Here is a 7,282-nt window from a genome sequence, read left to right on the forward strand (position 1 = left end):
TAAAGAATTTATTAGTACACAAACTGCTTTTAACAAATCTGTTGAAGAAAAGCTTGGGAAAATTGATATACTTGCTTCTAAAGTTGATAGTCTTGCTGCTGATGTTGATCTTTTGAAATCGAAAGTTATGCCTAATGAGAATCATCATAATAAAATTGTTACTACAGAAAATGCCATCCAAGTTAGAATTAATGAGAATATAAGATTAATGGCTGAACTGCGTGCTAGGTGGGATAGAGAAGAAAATGAAAAACTAGCTAAAGAGAAGAATGTAGCTAAAGTTTGGACTATTACCACCACTAGTAATGCTAATGCTACACATGTTGCTGCACCTCCTACTATTAATAATAAAAGAATTGGTGTTAGCAATGTTTCCACTTCTAATGCAAAGCGCGAGAAACTGCCTGAAATTGCTGAAACTGCCTGTGATAAAACTGCTGAAATTTTTTCCAATATTGGGGATGATGATCCCATTGCTTTAGATTATAATGGTTTGAATTTTGATGATTGCCACATCTCTGAAGTGATAAAGTTCTTGCAAAAACTTGCTAAAAGTCCTAATGCTAGTGCTATAAATTTGGCTTTCACAAAACATATTACAAATGCTCTCATAAAAGCTAGAGAAGAGAAACTAGAACGCGAAGCCTCTATTCCTAGAAAGCTAGAGGATGGTTGGGAGCCCATCATTAAGATGAAGGTTAAAGATTTTGATTGTAATGCTTTATGTGATCTTGGTGCAAGTATTTCCGTTATGCCTAAGAAAATTTATAATATGCTTGACTTGCCACCGCTGGAAAATTGTTATTTGGATGTTAATCTTGCTGATCATTCTACAAAGAAACCTTTGGGGAAAGTTGATAATGTTCGCATTACCGTTAATAATAACCTTGTCCCCGTTGATTTTGTTGTCTTGGATATTGAATGCAATGCATCTTGTCCCATTATATTGGGAAGACCTTTTCTTCGAACTGTTGGTGCTACTATTGATATGAAGGAAGGTAATATAAAATATCAATTTCCTCTCAAGAAAGGTATGGAACACTTCCCTAGAAATAGAATGAAGTTACCTTTTGATTCTATTATTAGAACAAATTATGATGTTGACATTTTGTCTCTTGATAATACTTGATACACACTTTCTGCGCCTAGCTGAAAGGCGTTAAAGAAAAGCGCTTATGGGAGACAACCCATGGTTTTTACTACAGTACTTTGTTTTTATTTTGTGTCTTGGAAGTTGTTTACTACTGTAGCAACATCTCCTTATCTTAGTTTAGTGTTTTGTTGTGCCAAGTAAAGTCGTTGATAGAAAAGTTCATACTAGATTTGGATTACTACGCAGTTTCAGATTTCTTTGCTGTCACGAATCTGGGCTAAATTCTCTGTAGGTAACTCAGAAAATTATTAAAATTTACGTGAGTGATCCTCAGATATGTACGCAACTTTCATTCAATTTGAGCATTTTCATTTGAGCAAGTCTGGTGCCATTTTAAAATTCGTCAATACGAACTGTTCTGTTTTGACAGATTCTGCCTTTTATTTCGCATTGCCTCTTTTGCTATGTTGGATGAATTTCTTTGATCCATTAATGCCCAGTAGCTTTATGCAATGTCCAGAAGTGTTAAGAATGATTATGTCACCTCTGAACATGTTAATTTTTATTGTGCACTAACCCTCTAATGAGTTGTTCTAAGTTTGGTGTGGAGGAAGTTTTCAAGGATCAAGAGAGGAGTATGATGCAACATGATCAAGGAGAGTGAAAGCTCTAAGCTTGGGGATGCCCCGGTGGTTCACCCCTGCATATTCTAAGAAGACTCAAGCGTCTAAGCTTGGGGATGCCCAAGGCATCCCCTTCTTCATCGACAACATTATCAGGTTCCTCCCCTGAAACTATATTTTTATTCCATCACATCTTATGTGCTTTGCTTGGAGCGTCGGTTTGTTTTTGTTTTTGTTTTGTTTGAATAAAATGGATCCTAGCATTCACTTTATGGTAGAGATACACGCTCCGCTGTAGCATATGGACAAGTATGTCCTTAGTTTCTACTCATAGTATTCATGGCGAAGTTTCTCCTTCGTTAAATTGTTATATGGTTGGAATTGGAAAATGATACATGTAGTAATTGCTATAAATGTCTTGGGTAATGTGATACTTGGCAATTGTTGTGCTCATGTTTAAGCTCTTGCATCATATGCTTTGCACCCATTAATGAAGAAATACATAGAGCATGCTAAAATTTGGTTTGCATATTTGGTCTCTCTAAGGTCTAGATAATTTCTAGTATTGAGTTTGAACAATAAGGAAGACGGTGTAGAGTCTTATAATGTTTACAATGTGTCTTTTATGTGAGTTTTGCTGCACCGGTTCATCCTTGTGTTTGTTTCAAATAGTCTTGCTAGCCTAAACCTTGTATCGAGAGGGAATACTTCTCATGCATCCAAAATACTTGAGCCAACCACTATGCCATTTGTGTCCACCATACCTACCTATTACATGGTATTTCTCCGCCATTCCAAAGTAAATTGCTTGAGTGCTACCTTTAAAATTCCATCATTCACCTTTGCAATATATAGCTCATGGGACAAATAGCTTAAAAACTATTGTGGTATTGAATATGTACTTATGCACTTTATCTCTTATTAAGTTGCTTGTTGTGCGATAACCATGTTTCTGGGGACGCCATCAACTACTCTTTGTTGAATATCATGTGAGTTGCTATGCATGTTCGTCTTGTCTGAAGTAAGAGAGATCTACCACCTTATGGTTAAGCATGCATATTGTTAGAGAAGAACATTGGGCCGCTAACTAAAGCCATGATTCATGGTGGAAGTTTCAGTTTTGGACAATATCCTCAATCTCATATGAGAAAATTATTAATTGTTGTTACATGCTTATGCATAAAAGAGGAGTCCATTATCTGTTGTCTATGTTGTCCCGGTATGGATGTCTAAGTTGAGAATAATCAATAGCGAGAAATCCAATGCGAGCTTTCTCCTTAGACCTTTGTACAGGCGGCATAGAGGTACCCCTTTGTGACACTTGGTTAAAACATGTGCATTGCGATGATCCGGTAGTCCAAGCTAATTAGGACAAGGTGCGGGCACTATTAGTATACTATGCATGAGGCTTGCAACTTGTAAGATATAATTTACATGATACATATGCTTTATTACTACCGTTGACAAAATTGTTTCATGTTTTCAAAATCAAAGCTCTAGCACAAATATAGCAATCGATGCTTTTCCTCTATGGAGGACCATTCTTTTACTTTCAATGTTGAGTCAGTTCACCTATTTCTCTCCACCTCAAGAAGCAAACACTTGTGTGAACTGTGCATTGATTCCTACATATTTGCATATTGCACTTATTATATTACTCTATGTTGACAATATCCATGAGATATACATGTTACAAGTTGAAAGCAACCGCTGAAACTTAATCTTCCTTTGTGTTGCTTCAATGCCTTTACTTTGAATTATTGCTTTATGAGTTAACTCTTATGCAAGACTTATTGATGCTTGTCTTGAAGTACTATTCATGAAAAGTCTTTGCTATATGATTCACTTGTTTACTCATGTCATATACATTGTTTTGATCGCTGCATTCGCTACATATGCTTTACAAATAGTATGATCAAGGTTATGATGGCATGTCACTCCAGAAATTATCTTTGTTATCGTTTTACCTGCTCGGGACGAGCAGAACTAAGCTTGGGGATGCTGATACGTCTCCAACGTATCGATAATTTCTTATGTTCCATGCGACATTATTGATGTTATCTACATGTTTTATGCACACTTTATGTCATATTCGTGCATTTTCTGGAACTAACCTATTAACAAGATGCCGAAGTGCCAGTTGTTGTTTTTTCATTGTTTTTGGTTTCAGAAATCCTAGTAACGAAATATTCTCGGAATTGGACGAAATCAACGCCCAGGGTCCTATTTTGCCACGAAGCTTCCAGAAGACCGAAGAGGAGACGAAGTGGGGCCACGAGGTGGCGACACCATAGGGCGGCGCGGCCCAAGCCCTGGCCGCGCCGACCTAGGGTGTGGGCCCCTCGTGCCCCATCCTGACCTGCCCTTCCGCCTACTTAAAGCCTCCGTCGCGAAACTCCCAGGCCCGAGAGCCACGATACGGAAAACCTTACTGAGACGCCGCCGCCGCCAATCCCATCTCGGGGGATTCAGAGATCGCCTCCGGCTCCCTGCCGGAGAGGGGATTCATCTCCGGAGGACTCTACGCCGCCATGGTCGCCTCCGGAGTGATGTGTGAGTAGTCTACCCCTGGACTATGGGTCCATAGCAGTAGCTAGATGGTTGTCTTCTCCCCATTGTGCTTCATTGTTGGATCTTGTGAGCTGCATAACATGATCAAGATCATCTATCTGTAATTCTATATGTTGCGTTTGTTGGGATCCGATGAATAGAGAATACTTGTTATGTTGATTATCAAAGCTATGTCTATGTGTTGTTTATGATCTTGCATGCTCTCCGTTATTAGTAGATGCTCTGGCCAAGTTGATGCTAGTAACTCCAAGAGGGAGTATTTATGCTCGATAGTGGGTTCATGTCTCCGTGAATCTGGAGGGGTGACAAGAACCTCTAAGGTTATGGATGTGCTGTTGCCACTAGGGATAAAACATTGGTGCTATGTTCAAGGATGTAGTCACTGATTACATTACGCGCAATACTTAATGCAATTGTCTGTTGTTAGCAACTTAATACTGGAGGGGGTTCGGATGATAACCTGAAGGTGGACTTTTTAGGCATAGATGCATGCTGGATAGCGGGCTATGTACTTTGTCGTAATGCCCAATTAAATCTCACAATACTCATCATAATATGTATGTGCATGGTCATGCCCTCTCTATTTGTCAATTGCCCAACTGTAATTTGTTCACCCAACATGCTGTTTATCTTATGGGAGAGACACCTCTAGTGAACTGTGGACCCCGGTCCAATTCTCTATACTGAAATACAATCTACTGCAATACTTGTTCTACTGTTTTCTGCAAACAATCATCATCCACACTATACATCTAATCCTTTGTTACAGCAAGCCGGTGAGATTGACAACCTCACTGTTTCGTTGGGGCAAAGTACTTTGGTTGTGTTGTGCAGGTTCCACGTTGGCGCCAGAATCTCTGGTGTTGCGCCGCACTACATCCCGCCGCCATCAACCTTCAACGTGCTTCTTGGCTCCTACTGGTTCGATAGACCTTGGTTTCATACTGAGGGAAAACTTGCCGCTGTACGCATCACACCTTCCTCTTGGGGTTCCCAACGGACACGTGCTGTACGCGTATCACTCCTCATCGTCGTCGTCCGACCCGGCGCGGAAGCGCTTCGCCGGCGGCTCGTCGGAGGAGGTGTCATCCTCCTCTTCCTCCTCCTCGTCGGAAGAGGTGAAGTCGTCCCAGGAGAAGCGGTCGTCCTCGCTCTCCGCCTCCTCCTCCCCATCGACGAGGAATTGGAGGTCGTCTTCTCCGTCGGTCAAGGACTTGTCATCCTCGGACCAGACGGAGGAATCGTGATCCTCCTTGTCCCACGTCGTTGGGGCGAGGATGTCGTGCGCCGCCAACGAGCCCCTCTCCGGCGTCGGCTCACGAGAAGAAGAGGATAGAGAGGAAAGATCCGATGAGATAGAGGAGGAGGAGGAGGAATCCATGGTGCGAAGGAGGGTTTTCCGATGGCTACTACGGCGCAAGGGGATGAAAAAGCAAACTGCTCGACGCGGTTAAATGAAGGGGATATAGTGGAGATTTAATGCTACGGCGGTTCCCGAGGACATGGTGTCAAAACTGTCAAATCGTGCAGAGAAGTTGAGAAGGCAAGGCATCATGATGAAAGGATATTGTGGCGGTTCTGCTCTGCCACGACGTGACCCTACGAAGAAAAAACAGAGTGGTTTTGAAATTATCATTACCAAAACCAGGGGGCATGTGTTATCACCAGAATTTAGCCAGAGCAAGACATGGGCCGTAATTGAGATGGGCTTGGAGGATATGCACGTGGAGTGTCTCTGAATCTGCCTCGTGCGAGATTTTGGGCTAGATTGCCCGTGTATCTGTACATTATGATAGATCGCATCTTAGTTTAGAATTAAGAGATAGAGTTTAGCTCGTACACGGTTAGGTGTATTCCCGAATTAGAAAGTCCACGGACTATAAATATGTACCTAGGGTTATTGAGAAAGGAGGACAACCACGTTCACAACAAACACAATCTAGGCGCATCGCCACCCCTTGTTTCGAGGGTTTCTTCCGGGTAAGCATCATGCTGCCTAGATCGCATCTTGCGATCTAGGCAGTATAGGTTTATTCGTTATCTGGTGTTACTCGTACTGAAGCCTTGTTGATGGCGAGTAACACTACTTATCGTAGATGTTTTGGGGCTTGCATCGTTGTTCTCCTGATATGCTTGCTTAGCTATGCTGCCCCTCGATATCTAGCTGCCCTTACACCTATCTTAGGTGTAAGGGCAGCATCTTGCTTCATCTTTATTTGGTAGATTTGATATGTTATAGTTGCTCCTTGTTCTTCAAGGATTAGTTTGATATCCGTATGGTTAGGCCTTGCAAACGGGTTGAACGATCCGGTAGTGCGTTAGGTATGGTTTGCCGATCCTATAAGGGATGTTCCGGGAATCGACTCCGTGTTGGTTTTTAGGCCTCTTTTAGGGTTAGTTTCCATCATCTTTCGTATCTGCTAGGCTCAATTACGTGTATGATGTTCCGGTTATACGGTGAAAACCCTAAACTGTCGTAGATCGATTTAGCTTAATATTAATGAAGCAGGATACCCATGTTATTGCAAGATCTAACATGAACCATGGGTCAATCGGCTCTTTGAGCCGATGAGCAGGGTAACCTGAGAGCCGATCGAGGCTCATTTAATGTTTACAAGTCTACCATGCAGGAAACTAATCGAAGCGATCCAACACCTCCCTGACCAGGTATAGGTCAGGTGGCACGCTCTTGCGACCGTCAGGACGTGTGCCAGAGCATTGCGGGCCGTTGACCGAGGGACCAGGGCCCACCAGCAGTCCTGGGAGCCTCCCGGCTCTTCGTGTTGCTCGTCGCTGCTCGCCGGTGGGTTTTGGCAGGCAAAAATTATAGAGATACATTTGTTTGGAGTCTAACTAGCTCAGGTAGTTTTACTGTTAAATCAATGTATCTAGATTTGCTTGATGATAATTCAAGATACCTCAAGAAATATATTTGGAAAATGAAAGTACCACTGAAGATTAGGATCTTCATGTGGTTTCTTCGTCGGAAGGAAAT

The sequence above is a fragment of the Lolium perenne genome, chromosome 6 (genome assembly GCF_019359855.2).
Source record: "Lolium perenne isolate Kyuss_39 chromosome 6, Kyuss_2.0, whole genome shotgun sequence".
NCBI lineage: Eukaryota > Viridiplantae > Streptophyta > Magnoliopsida > Poales > Poaceae > Lolium > Lolium perenne.